Here is a 21,265-nt window from a genome sequence, read left to right as displayed (position 1 = left end):
ACAATTGTGCAAAGAATAATCAAATAGCAGAACTGTAACAAGTATTGGTTTTGGAGGCACTAATCTCATTGAATAATATCAGCACAACTCTGAAAATAGTATAAGTGCTGCTCCGATACCAGCAAGAGGAGAAAAAAAGTACTGTGTTTTGTAGGGATAACATTACTGGGTGGGTCACTTGGAGGTCTTTGTGTTTTAAACTTGAACTCTGTGTGTTTTCTAAAGGCTCTTAACAAGATTAGGTATCGGTTTACATGTCAACATCCCATTATATTTAAATGGGATTTAGGATTTACATGCTCATGGAAATCCCAGACTTTACTTCTACAACAGAAGTTATTTCTGGGCATGTGTTTGGGGAGAAGCCATGATGAACTCTTACACCTCTGAACTGATTAACGACCAAGAACAGCAACACTCTGCCTACTTCCTAGTCAGGACTCCTACCTTGATCCTAACATGCCTAGAATGTCTCTATGAACTGCTCATTGCAATCCCATAAACCATTCTTCCAGCTGTCTTTTTTTTTTTTTTTTTTTTTTTTGTGGGGCCACGGATAGGGAGTGCATGGATAAGGAGGTGAGGGGAAAAGTGCAGCCAGAAACGTAACAGAATGTCGGTGAGGAGCCGGTATAGGGGCTTCAACCTGGCGCACTCTAGGTAAACATGCGCCAGGGTCTCCCTCACGCCGCAGAAGGGGCAGGTGTCCGGGACAGGGGTGAACCGTGCCAAGTACACGCCCGTGCTCACGGCCCCGTGAAGGAGCCGCCAGCTGATATCCCCGGCGGGCCTCGGGACCAGGGTGGAGTACAGGCTGGCCCACCGGGGCTCCTCACCCTCCACAGGTGGCAAGAGGTCCCGCCACTTGGTGTCGGGGCGGGACACGAGGGTGAGGAAGTGAACGGTATGGAGCACGAGCGCGTAGAGTTGTTTCCTTGGCGCGGTTTGGAAACGGACCGGCTGCAGATCGTGCAGCCGGCTGGCGGAGAAGGGGCGGGGGGGCCGGTCGGGACCACGGGGCAGGGGCCCGATGAAGAGGTCCGGAGGGCTCGGGGTGGGGGGTGGGCGGGGCGTGCCCTCACGCAGGACCCGGTCGAGGTAAGCCCGAGCAGCGGGCGGCAAAGCGGCCTTCACCTCCTGTAGTACGCGCCGGGGAGTACAAGGTCTGGAGAGCCCCATCCTTCCAGCTGTCTAGGGAGTAGTCACCTACTACAGTAAAAGATACAGCACCTTTGTTATGCTGGACTGGGAGTGTAAAGTGAAGTCAATAGTGATGACAGAAAGCCATAAAGAGCAAGGGGTACTCCCTGAAATAAGTCTCACCTTCAAGTTTCATCATGAAACTCCAACTAGGTTTCATAAGCCATTTTGCCAAGATTGGAATTTGGGCTTAAAGGTGAGCCCATTTCTTCTTTTTTCCAAAAAAGACACACACACTCACTCCTAACTCCTCCTCCCCACTGGATTTTAGTATCTGGGATTACTTTGAAACACAATGGAAATTAACACTGTAGTTCAATTGAGTTTTGTGTTGCTGATATGAAGTCTATTCAAGCTTCAAGTCTTGGCTGAAAAGCTAGGAAAATGTGTGCACAAGTTCTGATGAACTGAAACTGGCATTTTGTAGTGATATTCCCCAGCTCACTAATCCCTAGAAAGGTACAAAGTCAATTGGTGCTAAATTTAGGAGGAAAATGGGCTGAAGGGGGAGAGGGGTGAGTGCATTTTTGAGTAGTCACTCATTTCAACTCAATGAAAGCCTGCAGCAAAGGATTAACAGAAAAGCTATCCCCCCAAGCAGGAACAGTGAGTGTGTTTCTCAATTTCTATTTTCGTCCTTATAAACCTAGAGTTAGGAATTGTGAAACCGGAGCTTAGTCTCAAACTTACTCACATAGGCACTGCTATTTCATACAACACTTGTAGGTAATTTCTGTGATACTGCACTAAAAAAAGTGAGGCCTTTTACCAAACAAACAAACCAAAACAAACAAACAAACAAACAAAAACGCCTTTAAAAATCCTTACAGTTCATGAAACTGATTTATTCCTTTCATTCATCAGAATGAAACTGTTATCTACACAGTATCAATGTACTTCCAGACACAGAAGGAGCCAGCTTAAAAAAAAATACTATTTCTAATGGATAAAGTATACAGGTGGGTATAAAATGTTTAACCAAGGGCAACAGTAGCTAGCCTGACATCAAAATTTTAAAAAAAATGAAAACGCTTGCTGAAAACATCCATTTACTTCAGTGTTCAACTAAACAAAAAAAATTTAACATGAGAATGCCTGCAAAATATGATACTTGTGCATCTGGGATACAGACACATTTTTCTTGGAAATGAATACATAGCAATGTCTAAATGATGATGCATGTTCAAGACATGATTTAACTCCCATCTCTCAGGGATGGCTTAGTGAAGATGAAATTAATTCTGCCATGATGCAGTAGACAGGTGGCCTCTTCCAATTAGAGCTGGAAGTAACCAGGAAGAATGTTGGTGGAAATAGGGGAAGAGGCCTTAGTGAGATGACAAAACACACACACAAAAAAAACTTACCAATGCCCACTAGTTTCTTCTAGCTTTGCTCTGAGTTTTCAAAGCTTGAAGCAAGCCAGGGGAGCATCTAAATGATAAGAAATGAATGTCTGGGCTTATTCCCTCCTCCTCAAATCAATGCAAACAAAAACCAGCAGGCTTCACATACTGCTACTTCCTACCCAAGTGATCCTGATTTGTCCTGCCTCATTGCTTAGCATGTTTTATTAATGTGAGCATTATATTAAAATAAATTCAGTTTTCAACTTCATTAAAGCAAATGGGCAGGACTGAGAGAGAAATCTGATTAGCTTACTAAAATTCCAGGCAGCTTGATTATGAGACATTAAATTGCCATATTGTAGCTAGTATTTTGGAATCTCTCATCTAAGGGAATCCCTGCAGCCATCCGAAACTTTACAGCATTTTTAATGGCTATTAGTTAATGTTTGTAAAAATGAAGAGCATTATGTAAGCACTAAGCATTGATTAAACTAAAATAGCAATAATCGTAATGAAAATCAAGAGCAATGTTAGCATAACATCTTTTCCTCTGGGAATTGGGTCCTGCTTATACTAACTCAAAACAATCCTGAACACACCTAATCTAGAACACTTTGATTTTGCATAGGTTAAGTAGTATGATCCCCTTCCTGTTCCATGGGGAATTAATGTGATTAGGGTCCCTGACTTTAAAATGAGCAGGGTCAGGCCTTCATGGGACATCACAGTGACTAATTAAACAAAGGAAGAAGTTTGCAGGCTTGGGCCTTCTCCCCACAGCATCTTTTCCTTGTAGGATATTAACTGAAAAGCAGTATTTGCATAATTAAGAAATGGAAGTCCAAAACTTCAGATTTAATATCAAGCATTTTGTATGCAGCTGTTTTAAAACCTTGTGTGGTCATTGCACTTCCCTATACATCACTAACGTTGTTTGAAAAGCCCACCTTTCCCTACAATTGTATACTGTACATCATTCATAACAGTTACTCATTCCACTAAGAATAAACCAAGTGCATCTCAATGTTGACATTTTCCCAACTCAAATTTTTGCATCCACAATATTAGACCTTGTCTCGACAGATAAAGAGGAATGAATCACTGAACTAAAAATGAATGGTAGCTTAGTGATCATAACTTGGTCACATTTATAATGTGCAAACAGAAGAGAGTCTAGGCCAGTGATTACATATTCATACACAGAAATTTAAAAGGGCAAGTTTCACAAATCTGAAAACCATTGAGCCAAGTCAGTTGGGTATGAATGAATAATTTCGAATGGTTTAAGAATACTTTACCAGATTTCCAAAAACCTACAATCCCATGAGTGAGGAAGGCATCACTACTGGTTTTTTAAAAATATATATTATATATATATCTCCCAACAATATCCCTGGTGTAGAGAGGAAGTGAAGGCAGATCTGTCTCTATACATATATAAAATGGGGAGCCAATAGTAATGAATATAAATCAGAAACTAGGATCAGTAGAAAACTGTTGAAGGGAAGCAAAGAGACAGAAGAGTTAAGGACAATAAAGAGGGGTTTTTTTGTTTGTTTTTTTAAAGTATATTAGGAAAAAAGAATCCTAACAGTGGTATTGATCCATTACTAGATGGAAATGATTGATTTAATGCAGAAGAATTCACCACATCTCTTTTCTGTATTTGGGAAAAAAAACCATATACAACACCCCTGAGATACTGGTGTAATAGAAAAAGTATGTTAAGCAGCTACAAGAGTTGAATATTTTAAGGTCAGTTGGTCTGCATAACTTGCATCCAAGAGTATTAGAAGAGCTGGATGTGTTGCTCACTGGACTGTTAATGTTGATTTTCAATAGTCTTGGAACACTGGGGAAGTCCCAGAAGATTGGAAGATAGATAATGTGTCAATATTTCAAAAGGGTAAATGGGATGACCTGTGTAATGATAGGCTGTCAGACATCAAGCCTGGCTGATTTGGGACTCAACCTGATTAAATTTTTTTTATCATCTTAACTAATGCTAATTAGGTGGCTTTATAGAAAATAGATCCTCTCAAGTTATCCTCAAAAAAGATAGTTATTACAACTTTGGTTGGTAGAGGCAATAATATTGATGAAATAGACTGACATTTTGATTAAAATCTGGAATGATAAAATTATCATGGTAAACATTAAATGTATTAAAAGCTTGTTAACTGATAGGTCTCAAAATGTAACTAAACTGGAAGTCATTGAACAAGTATGTTTCTATTAGGTTCCCACAAGGTTTGGTTGTTGGCCCTACATTCTTTAACATTTTTTATCAGTGACCTGGAAAACAAAATTTCCACTTAAAATTGGCAGATGACATGGAAAGTTTGGGGAGCAGTAAATAATTAAGTGTAGAGGTCACTGATAGCAAGTGATCTGGATCACTTGCTCAGCTGGGCTTGTGCAAACAATCTGTTTTTATATGGCAAAATCTAGGAGCCAAGAATGTAAGGCATATTCACAGGATGGAAGACTGGTGCATAATCAGCTGAACATAAAGTTCCCGGTGCAATACTGTGGCCAAAAGGGCAAATACTATCCTTGGATGCATAAATGGGGAAACCTTGAGTAGGAGAAGAGAGATTTTACCTCTATTTGGCACTGGTGTGACTGCTGCTAGAACATAGTGTCCAGTTCCTGCTTTCAGAGCTCAAGCAGGATGTTGATAAATAGGGTTCAGAAAGAGTCATAAGCATGCCTAAAGGATTACAAAAGCTGCCATATAGTGACACTCAAGGAGCTCAACCTATTTAGCTTAACAAAGAGAAAGTTAAGGAGAGACTTCATTACGCTAAGTATTTACACGAGGAACAAATATTTAATAATGAGCGCTTCAATCTAGCAGAAAATGGTATAACAAGATCCAATGGTTGGAAGCTAAAAAAATTCAGACTGGAAATAAGATGTGAGTGTTTAACAGTGAGTAATTTACTCACTGGGACAACTTACCAAGGGTCAACCTTGACAGTGTTTAAATAAAGATTAGTTTTTTAGAAAAGCAGCCAATCAAATTTAATCATGAGTAATCAGAGTTAACTCATGCAATTAACTCAAATTAATCACTATTAATTGCAGTTTTAATTGCATTATTAAACAATAGAATGCCCATTTAAATTTTAATGTGTCTACATTTTCATATATAATTGTATTGTGTTGTAATTGAAATGAAAGTGTACATTTGTAATAAGTAATATTTGCACTGTAAAAATGATAAACAAGAGAAATAGTATGAGGTGAATTGAAAAATACAAGTACTGTAGGACAATCTTTGTCATGAAAGTGCAACTTACACATGTAGATTTGTTACAAAACTGCCCTCAAAAAACAAAACAATCTACATGTGAAAGTTGCACTTTCACAGAGTTTTCACTACATTACTTGTATTAGGTGAATTGAATAATACTATTTCTTCTTTTTACAGTGCAAATACTTGTAATAAAAAATGTACAGTGAGCACTGACACTTTGTATTCTGTATTGTAATTGAAATCAATACATCTGAAAAGGTAGAAAACATCCAAAAATATTTAAATAGTTTTCTATTTTTGTTTAACAGTACAATTAATCATTCAATTAATCCCTTGACAGTCCTACTAAAACAATATCATTCATTCATCACTCAGTCTTCTATATCCTGGGCCATTTGCTAGCTGGTGGTTCAGGTATTTTTTTTTTTATATCAACCTGAAGGTCGCGTCGCCAGGTATTTCTTGGGCGGCCTCTTTTCCGCTTGCCTTGGGGGTTCCACCGCAGTGCCTGTCTGGTGATGTTGGTTGGCTGCTTGCGTAGTGTGCTCTAGGATATATTTGGGGAATTTTTATGACCTATGCTTTAGAAGTCAGACTAGATGATTAGAGCGATCCCTTCAGGCCTTGGAATCTATCAATCTTAAAGGAATGATTAAATTCTGTATATTTAAATACCATTTTCTTTAAATCTTTGCCAAGAACCAGAATTTAAACTGTAGAGCAAGAGGGGTGGCTGCAGACAAAATAGTGTCAACACTAAAATCCCATTCACGCTATTTTGGTTTGCAAAAAAGATACATTTTTTGAGAACAAGAACCATGCAACTTTAAGTTACTTGTGAAACAGAGATAGTTGTTTGTTTAAAGCTGAGTGGCCTTATCGTTTGCCAGAAGTTTCAAAGATGCATCAGATAGCACTGAAAGGATATACATCAAAAATAAACTCCCATTTGACATCCTGATAAAGGCTCTGTCTACTATTTCTACTGCTGCAGTTGCAACGGGGAGGAAGAGTAACTGAACTCTGGTTCTTCTAGGGACTGAAACTCATTCTTACATGAAGAACAATGCAGAGGTGTTCAAACAGGTTTGGGTTCATTTATATCCCCAATGGCTAAATAAAATTAGTCTGATTTGGTCTGAGGAGATGGGTCCTGTAGCTGCTGTATTTGTTATCTCCTCTTGGTTCTCTACTTCCATCTCTTCGAGTCTTACCATTTTCCTTTTGGAATGTGGCCTTCATGAAGTGTTTATGGATGTGACCCGATATAGCAGAGCCACTGCTGTAGATCATTAATCAACTCTTAAAAAGGTCAAGAGAGGCTGATCCTGCATCCAAAGTCAACGGGAGTTCTACCACTGATATCAGTGGGTACAGGATAGAGCACTGGGGGTAAATTTCATGATCAAAGGCCGAGAGAGATCTTTTCCTTTTAATACACAATTAACTATCCTTTTATTTTCACCTCATTTGCAAAACAGGTAGACAACATAAGCCAGGAGTCTGGCATACATGAGGTAATATGCATGTGGTAGCAAAATGGGAAGTTTCTCCTGCAATTTCATTTATTTTCCCTTCACTTCCATCTTTTCTACACACAACTAATTGTCATAGAATATCCCATCCCATGTCTATCTATTAACTGATTACTACTAGCAGAGCTATTACAAAGGATCAGCAATTGGACTGTTCCACAAGTATCTGATTACCTCTTTGCTTCCCGCCCTTCCCACACACACTTTATGCTCTCCCTCCATCATTCATGGAATTCTCAGTATTATTGCTTCTGTTGGCATCTCTACAGAAGCAGTGAGTAGTAGCCACATCCATAACTTGAGGGGTCTGAGTGATGTTCCCATGAGAAACATGTTAAAAAAATAAAATGTATCTGACTAGTATGGTGCATTGTGTGAATAGCAACTTTCTAGGCAGCTTTACCAAATAGCATTTTTCCAGCACCTGAGCTTTCCCCTATTTAAACTTAAAGAAAAAAATTCCTCTTGTTAAGCTTTCATCTTTGTCTTCCCTCTGTCTCCTCTTTATCCCCTGCCCTCCGTTAGGTCTCCTGCCTGAATTATTCTTTGCCTGGAGTCTTTATTTCCAACATATCTTAAAAGGTGCTATAAGTCATTTGGAAACCTAAAGACAACATATGTCACGAGCTTTGCTCTGAGAAGCAAGCCAAGCCTGCAGTGCTGTTGTACATCTGACATGATGCCCTACTTTATTTAACCGCTGCTCCCTAATGATTCTTTACATCTTCAGTCTTAAGCCCCGGCACAAGTTGACTGACCTTTTGCATTTATCTATAAAACAGTGAAGTGGCTACATATGATCAGAAAGATGCAGAACATTTCATGCTTTTATCATCATGGAGCTGCAGGAAGCCTGCAGCTCCCATTGGCCAGGACTGGCGAACCGCAGCTACTGAGAGCTGCAGGAGGCCATGTCTGCGGACAGTCACTGTAAACACTGTCTCGCAGCCTACCAGCGGATTACCCTGACAGGCTGTGTGTGACCTGCAGGCTGCAGGTTGCCCATCACTGTTCTGTGAAAACTGAGCTATTGTTAGAGGAAGAAATATGAAAATTAACATCTCACACAATCAGTGTCACTGTAATAAACTGAAAGTTTCAGAGAGCCAAATTTGCAATCAGAGCTGGTTCAATTAATTGGGAATTTAGTCTTCTCCCTCTTCCCCCCTCCCCCCATTTCCATATTATTTCTAAAATGGATCTTGATCTGTGCAGGTGGAATTGTACTGTTAGAGAAAGAACTGACAAGGATTCTCTACTTCCACAGTACGGTTCCAGTGAACAGTTTGGACAAACAATTTTTATAGCCTGTGGGTTTTTCCACAAACTGTTCCCTTCTATTCCACCTTTGATTACCTGAGTAACAGGATATTGCTTCTCCCTCAGAAGGCGACTTCTAAACAAATGACAGTGAATTAGTAGCAAACAATACTCTTTCAATATTTATTCATGCCAGATCTTGGGATCAGACACTGGCACAAATGCCTGTGGTAAAAATGCCTGCAGAAGAGACTGAACAGACTAAACTGAATGCAGCTCTTTCAAACTAGAAAACTAATTTCAGCATTTGACAAGCTGCATTCAAGAATAGCTTAATAGCACTGCTCTCTCCCATGCTGGGGCTGCTTCTAGCCTTTCTATGTATGAAGCGTTGTCCTTCTTAATCATCAAATCATGATACAACTGCTACAAAGTTCTCTATTCTCTATTTATGGTGGACTACAATTTATATTAGGATGCTAGAAACCCACTGTAGTGGGAACTGTATATATAATAGTCCTTGCCCAGAACTATTTGCCATCTAATTAGATATGTGGGGGAGAAGCAGAATTATTATCCCCATTCCACAGATGGGGAATTGAGATACAGGGATACTAAGTCATTTGCACATGGTCACAAGAAGTTTGTAGTAGGTTGACTTACATGCTCTCCATCTTCTCAATCCCAGTCCAGCATATTGGCCACAAAAAAAATTTCCCTTTTGATGTTACATTTTTCAAAGAATGCAAACCTAGCCTAACAGATAAGGCATTAGAATTGAGCCACTGCACAACTACAATAGCCCTTCAATATATTGTCTCCATGTCAAGCAATTCGATATTCAGGAAAGAGGAAAGTACTCCAAGTGTAGCTGTCCTGGTGAGAGGGCCAGCTGTTGCACCTCTGACCCCTTCTCATCTGTGTTTTCATTTCTCCCAAGATGGAATTTCATGAATTTCCCACTCTTTTCTGGCTCTAGGCTACAAAACCCAGTGTATAAAGTGTTGTAGTTCCAACAGGATTTGATACCTGCTGTTTCCTTTGGAGCTTGTAACCAGCAGTGAATACAGTGACCAAAATAATAATTTTTAAGAAACTGTTCTTAATAATAGGAACAAAGCATAACATAAGAGTACTCAACCACATTTCTATTTTACCCCAGATTCCTAATTTCTGGCAGCGTGGTTGTCTCTTCTCCCCAGGACTTGGAGATGGAGAGATCTTTAAACCCAGCCAAAGACTTTTTATTTCCCCCCCATTTCCACAGCTTGGATTTGCTGCTCCAACCCGGTCTGAGTTCAACAGGGTATCTGAGGTAGAATTTCAAAACAGCTGACTCATATACACTGTCCAAGTACTTAAGAGACTATGTATCAGGTTCCAGCTCCCAACTTCCTGGCAATCTTACTACAACATTAACACGCTGTCAAGATAATTTATCAATACTCTATTACAGGCAGTTCTAGATCCACCACAGTAGCCTCATTCTTCAGTGTGGGAGAATCCACATGAACCTAAAGTGGTCTTTCTGCTAATTTTGCAACCAAAAGTTAATCTGCTACTTGACTTTGTTTTTAGTAACTTGAGAGTATTTTTCACCAGCAATTTTCAGTCAAACTCTTAGTACATTTTCCATGAGGAAAAAATCCATCATGAAAGCCGTAGAAGTAGGAGGTAGTCACTGATATATAATGAAATAATGTTGGTTATTTCTGGCAAAAGTTATCAGATATGCTCACAATGAAGCATGTATAAGGAGAGCATGTTGCTTGTAGGACAGAGTACATCTTCATTTATGCTGAATTAAAGAGCCACTGTTATAACCCACTTTAAGAGGTGAAAGGACAAATTAAATGGATGGTTTAATACCCATGGTGATAAATGCATCAGCTGAGGTCTTTAAAGAAAGTCTATGTATACCAACAAGAACATGTGAACAAAAAAAGTAAGGGTGCAAAAGAAGCACACAAGAATGCAGAATGAATCTGAGTCTGAAAAGTGATAGGGTCAAGGTAGTGAGCGAAATACAGATTGCACTAGAATAGGATTAAAGAATAAATGTTTCAAGTACAGTGCATAAGGAACAAGAGATCAGGGAAGGGGATAGAAAAGTATTTCAGTGGATGTAAGGAGGGTAACTTATTGACAAAGAATGCTTAAAGCACCCAAAGATTCTTTGCCTTTATACCGAAAGGAGAATAGTGAGGAGAAAATAGTGTGCATGCTTTTGTGGATGAAATACCGACAAAAAAGTTAACGCCAAGGCTAAATATGATTTCTTCTAATAAGTGATAATGAAACATTTAAAAATCTTTAAGTAAACTAAAGTTAGTTATGGAAGATGCTGCACCATAGTAACTAAAACAGAGCTCCGAGAACTGAATGAAAAACTATGGATGTTCGTTAAGCCACTTAAATAAACGGTGGGAATGATAATAAGCACATGAGAGTGAAAGATGACTGGAAAGGAATATGAGGGGGAGAAATAATGATAAAAAGGGGGAAGTGATGGGAGATGTTTAAATTAAGGAGAGAGACATTTATGCTATACAGTATGTGGGAGGCGGCAAAGATAAGGAGAGTCTTGTGGGCAGATCCCAGTCCTTGTTAAGCCCCAGTGATAAAGATCCATGAAAAACTAATCTGAAGATTCCACCTAGAGCAAAATAGTCTCTGGTTAGCCCAAGACCAGCATAGCTGGGTCTGCTACCTCTTCCCACCTTTGCTGCTTTGTCCCCACTATACCAATGGGAGAAGGGGGAGAACGTTGAAAACTGGCAGCAACCCTGAGGCTGCTGTGTTTTGCAGGAGGCCCTTGCAACACTGGTGATTGAAGCAGCACAAAGATAGCTTTGAGCCCCACCTAACTGTGCCAAGCAGAACTGTGGCAGCTGTTGATCTCACCCATGAAATACGGTCTTGAGACAGGAACAATTCCAGAGAAAAACCCATAGCTGCCATCAGAAAGAGGGGGTTCTTGAATATGTTTAATTGACTTTAGTGCTAAAATATGGATATAAATGAACCTGAAACCAGAGTACTAAGCTGATGAAACAAGACTGTGTAAAATGGCTTCAGCAGAAGACTAAGAAAAAAAAAACTGATTGCACTTTAAACTCAATTCTGGTTGTGCATTATAACTGAGAGGCAGGGATCCTGGAGTTGGTCTTTTCCTCCACTATTCTCACTACTGGACATCAGACATGAGCTATTTCAAGGTGTAGGTCCCATTATTTAATAAAGGATGCAAGTCAAATACATTTCAGAAATAGATAGTAAGGAAATTAACAGTTCTAACAGAATGATCCCTGGATGTGAGGAGGTTCTTAAAGCCAACCAATAGTTAAATTTACATGCATAACTAGTTATTGAATTTGAATTTTCACTAACAAAGATGTACTATGTTCTATAGGAGAGTTTTTTACAACTGCGGTGCATAAGTGTCCAAATGCAGTAGGCGAGTTCACCAGTCAAATAGACTGTGTGCCAGCTACCTCCACGTGCGTGTTCATGTACACGCCCATACATCCATGTCAGCAGTGTGTCACCTAACTCAGTGGGTAACAGTTTGTTATTATGATGAAAAAAGTGGTGGCACATGCACAAAAGAGACCAACTGTTTAATATATAGATATATAATTAAAAAGGTATGTTCTGATGTACTCTTAGGGAAATAAACAGGCACACTACACCGCAAAAGTAGATTGGATGTTTGCTGGTTTTGGAAGGTTTTTGCTATTCAATAAATGTTACTGAAGGGCAAGAACTTTACAAATATATGCATTTAAGTGGAACAACAAGGCACTGATGAGTCATTGGATGCATACAGGGCCGGCTCCAGGCACCAGCTTAGCAAGCAGGTGCTTGGAGCAGCCACTCCGGAAAGGGACGGCACATCCAGGTATCGGCGGCAATTTGGCGGAGGGTCCCTCGCTCCCAGTCGGAGCGAAGGACCTCCTGCTGAATTGCCGCAAATCATGATCGCGGCTTTTTTTTTTTTTTTTGGCTGCTTGGGGCGGCAAAACTCCTGGAGCCGGCATGCATAGTAACAAAGTACAAGAAAGATAAAAGGAAAACAAAAATACAGACCAAACAATGAATTTGTTATTCTAAAAGAAAAGCTGTCTGGGTCTGACAATTCTGAAGTACTTGGGCAGAGAAAAATAGAAAAGAAAAAACAAACAAGTTTATTAAAAACTAAATTCTGTAGGGAAGCATGGAGTCCTCTTACATTGGAAGGACAACAAACAAATAAAACTATCATATATACTCGTTCATAAGCCAAATCTTTTTAGTAAAGCGAAGCTCCAGAGAAGGGGGTTGGCTTATGAACAGGTATAGAGAGGGAGAGGTGGGAAAAAGCCCCTCCCCCTAACAGAGGGAGCAAGGAGAGGCAGCACAGCCAGCAGAGACTGAAGGGAAGAGGTGGGCCCAGAGTCTCTCCGCTTCTGGGCACACTGCTCTCCCCGCAGCCTCCAAAGCAGCTGCAGCTGTGCTGCCCAGCCTGCCGGCGAAGGCTGCAGCCAGGCCAGAGACATCCTCCCCTAGCCCTCCCCACATAAGGTGGGAAGGGATGGGATGGGGAGAGTGTGGGTGTTCCAGGCTAAGAGTGGGGGGAGAATGTGAGGAGTGGTCACAGGGGTTACTCCCCTGACTCCCAGCTTCTCCCCACCAAAAAATTTCCCCACCAGTTGCTGTCCCAGCCTGTCAGGGTAAGCGTCCCAGCACACCAAGACACTTTCTTTACTTAGTGTCTGCAGGCACCTCTGTGCCTGCAGAGACTTGAGGTAAACAAACTATCTCGGCCTACCAGCGGCTTATCCTGATGGCCCAGGAGCCAAAATTATAGGGTTGGCTTATGAACGGGTTATAAAAGTTTTCCATTTTTACTTATCCATCTTGTGGAAGTTGGCTTATAAATGAACCAGCATATGATCAAGTATATAGGGTAGGTAATTCTGAAGATGGCATTCATACTAGAATGTTCAATTTTTAATTATGATAATGGGTCAAATACAGTCACTCACATAAAATTAAAGGGAAAGTTAGACATCTGTAGGTTGTTTGGTTTTTTTTTAAACTGAAATTTCATTTTATTTCCAACCATACCAGAAAACAGTTTTCTGCCACCTTTCCATCCTCTCCCTGATTCCTATAAACAGTCTGAGACTGAATAAGTCTCAGGAGTACTCTACTTTGTACAGGTAGCATTGACACTCTAGAGACAACTGTCAGTATAGAATCTGCAGAGTGCAATATGCTCTGTCCATGCCTCTCCTACCCACAGAATGTCATCTATGTCAGTGGGGTGGGGGTGCACAAATCAACTTGGCTGGGCTTTATGCCACCTGGGTAGTCTGTACTGAAGAGTACTCCCCAGCTGGATGTTCAAAATGGCTTTGTACCTCCAGAGTGGCTTGAGGATTTGGCCTGTTCCTGTTATACCAATTACTGCACCAAAAGTTCCAACCACAAGATGAATGAATTGCTAGGCCTGAGTCATAAGAATTAATGGTGCTCATAGACAACGTCCAGGGATGCCCACCCAACCGCGAGGTGGTATTTGTTTTGTTTTCTTTAAAGATAAAACTATGATGCTTTCAAAAATAGGGTTTAAGTGTTTGGGTGCATGCATAAATAAAGGAGAAAAAAGTGTAAGTTGTCTTAAATGATAATGTTTTAACCTCCTTGTCTCTTTAATCTTACCAAGAGTGGAGAGTTGTGATTGGGAGCACTCACCTCCCAAGTGCATCCAAGCAATTGGGCGTGGTACTGCCACCCTTGTCCCACTCCTCGCACTCCCCATAGGTTGCCAACCTTACTAGGCAGGTCATCAGTAGCTCAGCCATCCAGCCAAGTCACACAGTCAAAGTAAAGCCCTTCTTGGGTAGCAAAGAGTTCACTAAATTGTCTGCTCTCTACAAGGTCTTCAGCCCTTTGCTCAGGGTTCTAAAGGAACCCTATACCCCTTCCACAGCTTATGCCCCTTCACCAGTGGCTACTAGGGCAACCCAGTTCCACCCACTATTCCACACTCCAACCCAGGGATCCTATAAATAGCAGCCACATACTGTTTCCTTTAGTTAGTTATTGCTGCATTTCTGGTGGGTCTCTTCCCACCCATCTTATCTCCATCCATTACCTTAGTGTTAGAGTTCTCAGGTCCTTTCACTTCCAAGTTTAGCAAACACAGCCCACCAAACTCCTTTAGCCAGAGCAGGAACCCCTTCATCACCCTTCTGGTTTCACCCAGGAACTGAGCTGCTAACCACCTGCAGCTCCTTTTATCTGAACCTGCTGGGCTCTGATTGGCTGCTTCAACAAGGCTTCTCTAGGCAGGATTGCAGGACCCATCTCTACTGCTCCTTCCTGGGGCAGTATGTAGCAGGGCCTTCAGCAAGGGGCCACAAGGGTCCCGTACACCTTGTCACAATGGTGTATCAAAGAAATAACACAAATTTGGGACATCTCTAAAAATTGCACTTTGATGTGGCTGGTAGGCTACCCTTATGAAAGGTTTTTTTTCACATTCTGTTACAAAGTATAGCACGATGGTGTGATGGTCATAATCATAACATTAAAGATATGACATGTAACTGTAATTTTTCATAGGGTTTAAGGCCAGACGAGATTAAATCATCTTATATGACCTCCTGTATATCTCAGGCCATTACATTTCATCCTGATACTTCTATATTGAGCCCAGTAACTTGTGTTTGACTAAAACATAAATTGTATTTGGCTAACATAAATCTTTCAGAAATCATCTGTGACACCCTGGCACCCCAAAATTCACCACTGTCATGTAATTAGGATATGCTTTGTATAAAGTATGCCTTGTGAGGTGTCATTCTAAAAGTCTTGATCTGCTAGACAGTAAAATATCATTGGATTGTATGTGCTATTGTCGTATGGGAAGTTATGAAGTTTAGCTATATATGTTTTACTGAAACATGTTGTGAGGTTGAAAACACCAACAAGCAGCCTTTCAGCTACAGCAGTAAAAAGGCCAAACAATGTAAATGGCTTATTGAGAAAGTGCACACACGCACAAGGATTACCCCAGGAACTGTGTACAATACAAACCTCTCAGAGATAGCCCTACACAATGGGAACCGTTTGACCCAGGTCACAGCAAAAGAGCTTTCCAGCAAGTGCGAAGAAGATATAAAAGGGGGGAAATGACATCATGATGATACCTTGTTCTCCCTACAACACCACACCTAGAAACACCAGATGGGCAAGGACTGAACTGTGGGCAGTGATGGTCCCAGGCTAGAAGGATTTTTAGCCTGTGTATGAAAATCTGGGAAAGCCAAGACAGCTTGTGCCTTAAGATTCTGCCAACCTGTTTATCATTCAGGGTGAGAATTTGCTAATTCATATCCTATCTATCTAGTGTGTTAATCTCAGTTTGCAGTTATGTTTATTTACTAAGGTAATCTGGTTTGATCTGTTTGCTATCACTTATAACAACTTAAAATCTATCTTTTGTAGTTAATAAACTTGTTTTTTGTTTTGTCTAAAACCAGTGTATAGAAATTATAACTTGGGAACAGCAAACCGCGGCCACTGAGAGGTGCGGGCGGCCATGCCTGTGGATGGTCAATGTAAACAAACTGTCTCATGGCCCACCAGCAGATTACCGACAGGCCGCAGGTTGCCCACCATTGGTTTAAGCAAACAAGAGACCAGCAGATCATCGAGTCTGACTTCCCATATATCACAGGCCACCAACACCATCCACACACTAAACCCAGACCTGCATTCCTTGTTGCTAGTTGTATAACTTTGCATTTGCAATTTGTTTGAATGAGCCAAGCAGTGCTGATCACTTGGTGGGACTGCCCTGTTCTGATCCTTCACCACTCTGCCAATCTTTGCATCAGCCACACATTTTATCAGCAGTGATTTTATATTTACTTCCAGATAATGACTATATTGAATCGGTGGCTGGATCTTGTTTTAACTGCAGTCACAGATTGTGTGCACAGCATGTGTGTTGTAGGTTAACTAGTAACCCAACATTTGCATGGGTGGGTGGGAAGAAAGAGGGTACAAAAGCAACCCTGAACGTTTGTAACTCTGATTTGTATCTTTTTATCTGTGCAATGGAAAAGCTGTCAGGTGCAAGTTAGATAGTTAGAAAAGTTTAATATTAGGTAGTAAGGGTGATGGATGCTGAACTCCTCTGAGGAATACATTTTCACCTATTTCACTAATGTATTGAAATTAGGTCTTAAATGAACTTGAATGGCTTATACAGCTTCTTGGTATGATATTTCTGTGTTCAATATTAAATATATAGAGATTAAATGACCTGTGATCTCTAGCAAATGGAAGAGTTGAATTTGCTTCCTGTGTCTGCCTCCTCATCTAGGCTGCCTCCTAATAAATTAGTAGAAATTCACATTTACAGGGAGTGTATCATACAAGCAAATTCCTAGGAGGTTCACAGATTATGGACAGTGGCTTTACAAGCAAATCTGCCATCACAGTGGGCAAAATAATGTGATGTATACAAAAAGGGGCAAAGGCAGTAGATTTTTTAAAGTCCATCTCATAACTAGTTTGAATGCTGAAGTAGTTAATATGAATAGAACCATTCCAGATTCCTTCGTCGTACTGTCTTAGAGGACCCTGTAACACAAGAATGCAATCAAGTCATGCCTCAGACCTAATCAATGCCAGAGATTATTTGGGGCCCAGAAATTTTGCCATATGCTTCCAAATATAGTAGAGCAGCTGCTCCCATTCTTTTCGTTATCCCTACCTCTTAGCTCCCATGTAGTGACAATGTAGCTGAGAGAGGTGGCTACACAATGGAAGGGATATATTACATGACCCCCGCCACTCCCATGGACCTGACCATGAATGTCCTTGAATTGGTTTATAGGGACAGAGGGCCATGCAGGAAGCCCTTGTACAGCTCTTTAACTGCTTTTTCTGAAGGTAGGATCTCTGCTCCCTGAAATCTGGAGAATAGGCCACTAGAAATGGGGTGGAAAAGAAGTGAGTTCATGGCCACTCACTTTATGCACTGACGCATAGGCTGGTGCACTTATTGGTTCATCTGCTCAATGTTCATGGCTGGAGAAGGCACAAGAAGCAGCATCAAGAAAGCTAGTCTCTTCGAGGCCCCGTGTCTTTAATGCTACACCTGGTACAATGTGCGCTGCCTTTTCCCAACTCAGAGCTGTGTCATAAATGTCACAATGCAGCCCTGTGTGATTAGGGTCATTACGGTCTCCGGAAGTGGAGAGGAGTCTAGAAATTGTCCTATTGCATTGTGTTCTTCTTCTCTTCTTGCCATATCTCCTGTCAGCAGTCTCTCTCAGTCACTCTGTTATGTTTCCCTCTTCTCTATCAGAGGCAAAGATAAGCACATTTAAAAGGGGGTATAAAGTTTCATATATGCTAGTGGGATAATTATTAGAAGGCATAGACGCTATTGAAAGACTGGGATAAAAACGCTCATCTGGGAATGAAAATATAAATGTGACTTAAATCTTGGAGGGTTTATTTACCCTTTGTCCTTCTCAGACACACAGAGGCACACTGGAACCTGAGACACTACACTGCAAGTAAAGTACGTTTCACACACAGAGAGCAAAATCAGTTTGCTTTTATCACAGAAGAAAAACTTTCAAACTAATTGTTTCTGTGGTGCCAAAACTGTGCAAGTTCTTTACAGATTTTTTTAGAAAGTCATTAACTCAAGGTACTTACAACCTGGTCCTGTCTAAACCAGATTCAGCCATTATGGCTGGGAACTGGGTTACCTTTACTGGAACAAATTCCAAGTGGAGACAAGGTCAGCTGACATCTGCCTTAGCTGAGTTTGCCCCTAATTGGAAGTGGCACAAGCTCAACCAGTGCAAATCATACCTTTTCATGTCTATACATGGGATTTGGTGCAGCTTCACTGGTTGCTAACCACCAATAGCTGAATTGGGCCCATGTATAGACAAGGGCTAAAACTTTTAAGAACTCCTAAATGACTTAGGTGCCTAAGTCCTGTTTGAAGGCTTAGGATCTTAAGTCACATTGGGTACATCTACATAGCCAGCAGCAACCCACACAAGGAGTTAATTCAGTAACAGTTAATTTGCTTTAAATTCACACTTTCCCTTATTCCAGATTAATTTTCATTTGTAGACAAGCTCAAGGATCACAGTTGGCTACAAATATGATAAAAATTCTTCTGTGAAAACTGAAGTTTCATTTTCTAAGTAGGAGGGAGAGAGAGAGTTTAATGAGAATGTAGAAATGTCAGTGAATAGTATAAAATTGCAGTATCATACTGGAAAAAAGATACCCCCTCAAAAAAAATATTTTGTACCATAATATAAATGAAGGAAGGTGCTGGTCATAATAATGAAAGTGATACAAAGTTTACATAGATTTAACAAATTGATTTAAAGCTGATTGACCTCTAGAAAAAATGTTTGTTGAAAAGAGCCAGTGCAGAAATAGCTCGGGTTCACAATGAGCTACTCTTGTGAATGGTCACCATCTCAAGTTTCCTACACAAATAATGGTATAGCAAAAATTGGCTCTTGTACATTACTCTTTCAACTACCTTGAACCAACTGTCTCAGATCCCTTTAGTATCAACTAAAATTCCAGTAACCTGGAGATATCGTATCTCTGAATATAGTTGAGAAAGTGAAAATGTAGCTCTCAGGTTAGAGATATAAATTAGTTCTAGTGCTGAGTTCTGTGATTTCATTCAAACATGCCTGCAATATTACTGATTCTACTGCTTCCCCGTGTTCACTAAATGAATATTAAGCTGTTTATACATTGTGTCAAAGGATTGCTTTAGCCTGCATATTAAATACTATTTGAGAGGAAAGGCCTTGCCAAGCTAGGCCTACAGCCATAGCATGTTATTGGTGATAGTGAGCATCAAAGTTCAGAAGCCCAGGAGTTTGGAGGTTAGAAAATGTGTGGAAATCATATGTATAAAAAAAAGAAGAATCGAAATCAGTGCTAACCCACCAAAAAGAATATTAGTGTTAATGAAGCAACTAAACATGTTGCTTTCCAAGTGGGAGACAAGTAAGCTAGGATATAATTGCCCTAGTCTAGTAATGTTCCTCTCTCTCTTTTATATATATATATATATATGGCATTGATTTTGACCTTTCTTTCTCAGTCTGACTTTTATTGACACTAATCCTCATCCTATTTATGACATGCTGTTACCAATGAGTGTTGTGTGAAATTAATCATTTCCAACTTTGCAAATGTTGCCATTTCATCCACAGAACATAGTGGGTTTTTCCATAGTGAAAAGCGATTGGATTAATTCCACTTTAGGGGGGGAAATAATTGCAGGTTTTCACACAGGTACCTTAGCAAAAATGTAGTAATTTCCTCACAGCAAAACCAGATTTGAATTGAGAGACTTCACCTTTTATGTGGGGGAAGGAGGTAAGGAAAAGAAATTAAGGCATAGCTACAGAGAAGCTCATTTTGAAAAAAGGAAAGCCCTGCTGGTGTTGTAGTGGTTCACTCTCTTTCCTCAACACATTTCACTTCCCAAAGAATGTTGACACTCATCAAAGGGCTGTTGTCTAATAATGAGCCTTTCATTCCCATTGGCGACAACTTGCCCCCAGCAAGATCAGATTCACTCCACTGAGCAAGCTCAGGATAGGGACAGAAAAGAGGGAGATTGACATTACACTGTTGCCACCTTCCTGCCATAAATGAATCTTGATGGGTCTGAGAGACTCTCTTACTTTTTCAAGTTGAGTTCTTATAGTCAGGGGCAACATGCCAACTTTCTAGTCTGCTCTTGATTGCTCGGTAATTCGGCTCAGAATTGAAGCAATATTAATTTGCCACCTTTGTCACAAAATATACACATTTGAGGCATATTCTCATGTTCTCGCCTACAGAAATTGAGCAGAGTGGAAGAAAAGTTAATACTAGTAGGGAAGAACTTGTTGAAATGGGCAAAAGCCTGTTTCTTTCTTCTGCTGAATCTTTGATAAGAAGAAAGTGAAACAAACAAGGGCAATCGGGCTCCAGTTGTTTGCTACAGCCAAATCCTTGAAGTACAGTAGCCATCCTATGCAAGTGCATTTCCACTGAAGTATGACATGGTTATGAAAGTAACCAGCTGTGTACAGCAGGGAGAAGCCATGTTTGTTCCACTTTTCATGCCCATATAGAGTGGGTGACACCTTTTTCACATTCATACTGCCAGAGCAACATTGTAAAATGGCATATGGATCAGAGCAATGCTCCGGAGTCAGCATTTTCCAAATGTAGGGGGAAACAGAATATAATTAGGGACAGCCCTAAAGGCAGAATTGCACCTTGAAGTTAAAGAACAGTCCTTCTCCCCGCTCAAAAAACTTCACCCACCAGATACTCCCATGGCCATCAATATTTGCAATGTACAAAACTTTTCAAAGCCACAATAAATGAAAACAAACCTGAATTCAAATACAGGTGAAGACATCTTCAGTTTTACCCTGAAGTCTTGCAGGGAAATGCTAGATAAGAACGAATTTTAATGGCATGTGCCCTCAGTGGGAAAGGAATTTAATTTACCTTTACCATCCAGTGATGATAATTTTTAGTCAAAGCTTTGCCTGGTACTAAAATATTTTACCACTATTTTGTGGATGGACGCTGTCCAA

The 21,265-nt window shown here is 40.4% G+C and overlaps 1 long non-coding RNA gene across 2 annotated transcripts in view; it reads right to left on the bottom strand.

Annotated features, from left to right (window-relative positions):
- The window catches only part of LOC120384754, an 80,358-nt gene extending 65,504 nt beyond the window's left edge, over positions 1 to 14,854 (bottom strand). The window contains exons 1-2 of one of the 2 annotated variants that reach the window (XR_005589091.1): positions 14,749 to 14,851; positions 2,568 to 2,634 (exon numbers count right to left, since the gene is read on the bottom strand). This is a non-coding gene — a long non-coding RNA (uncharacterized LOC120384754). Of the gene's footprint in view, positions 1 to 2,567; positions 2,635 to 14,748 lie in introns of both variants that reach the window. The other variant, XR_005589090.1, reaches the window with a different exon arrangement.
- Between the last annotated feature and the right edge of the window lie 6,411 nt (positions 14,855 to 21,265).

Source organism: Mauremys reevesii, linkage group 16 (genome assembly GCF_016161935.1).
Source record: "Mauremys reevesii isolate NIE-2019 linkage group 16, ASM1616193v1, whole genome shotgun sequence".
Classification (NCBI taxonomy): Eukaryota; Metazoa; Chordata; order Testudines; family Geoemydidae; genus Mauremys; species Mauremys reevesii.
The sequence above is the reverse complement of the archived record's forward strand: the minus strand, read 5'-3'. Positions and strand labels throughout refer to the sequence as shown.